Genomic DNA, 814 nt, shown 5'->3' with positions numbered 1-814 from the left:
ATATATATATATATATATATATTATATTTCCTATGTTGTTTTTATCTCAAGGATACTCAAGTCCTCTTTATTTATTGAGATTTAGTTACAATAAATATATAATTACTGAAAATATACAAAATCAAACATGTACTTCAAATAAACTGTATCTAACACATTAAGTATATTATATCTAAAGTAAATCTTTGACAAATTATATATTATTAATTAACTACTATTTTTCATGGTAATTAACAATTATAATAGTGTGTTTTATTTATGTTATTTTCTTTGGAACAAAATCACTTCTCAACCCATTAACAGATTGAACGGATTGATAAAATATGAGCTCATCTTGTCACTACTAACTATCATAAATCCTCTTCGCATGAAAGAGAGAAGTCAACCTCAACAACATATGAAGTAACATTATACCCTAATTTACAATCTTCAAACTAGCATAAGAAACATATTCTAGTATAATTTTCGATTTCACAATTACCTTTTTCCATTTTATTTTTTATCAGAGTAGTAGAGTTGTAACACGTCGGACCTCAAAATGAAGAAAATCTTAGTTTTCAGAAAAACTAGTGCCAGTACCGACAGAACCACCTACAGACCGTAGGCAGAACCACAGATCGTAGGTGGGGTTGCGTCATTAAAGCCCAAATGTTTATGGTCTCTAATCCCACCCACAATCAACCAGTACGATTCCTGGTTGGCCCGTAGGTGAAGGTCATCAGCCAGTTAAAGAGAAATTGTTGTTGAGTCAACTGATTCCATCATATATTTTAGCACAAAATGAATTAGGTGTATCATGCATTGACCTACTAAA

This window comes from Solanum pennellii, chromosome 7 (assembly GCF_001406875.1).
Source record: "Solanum pennellii chromosome 7, SPENNV200".
Taxonomy (NCBI): domain Eukaryota; kingdom Viridiplantae; phylum Streptophyta; class Magnoliopsida; order Solanales; family Solanaceae; genus Solanum; species Solanum pennellii.
Note: the sequence above shows the minus strand (reverse complement) of the source record.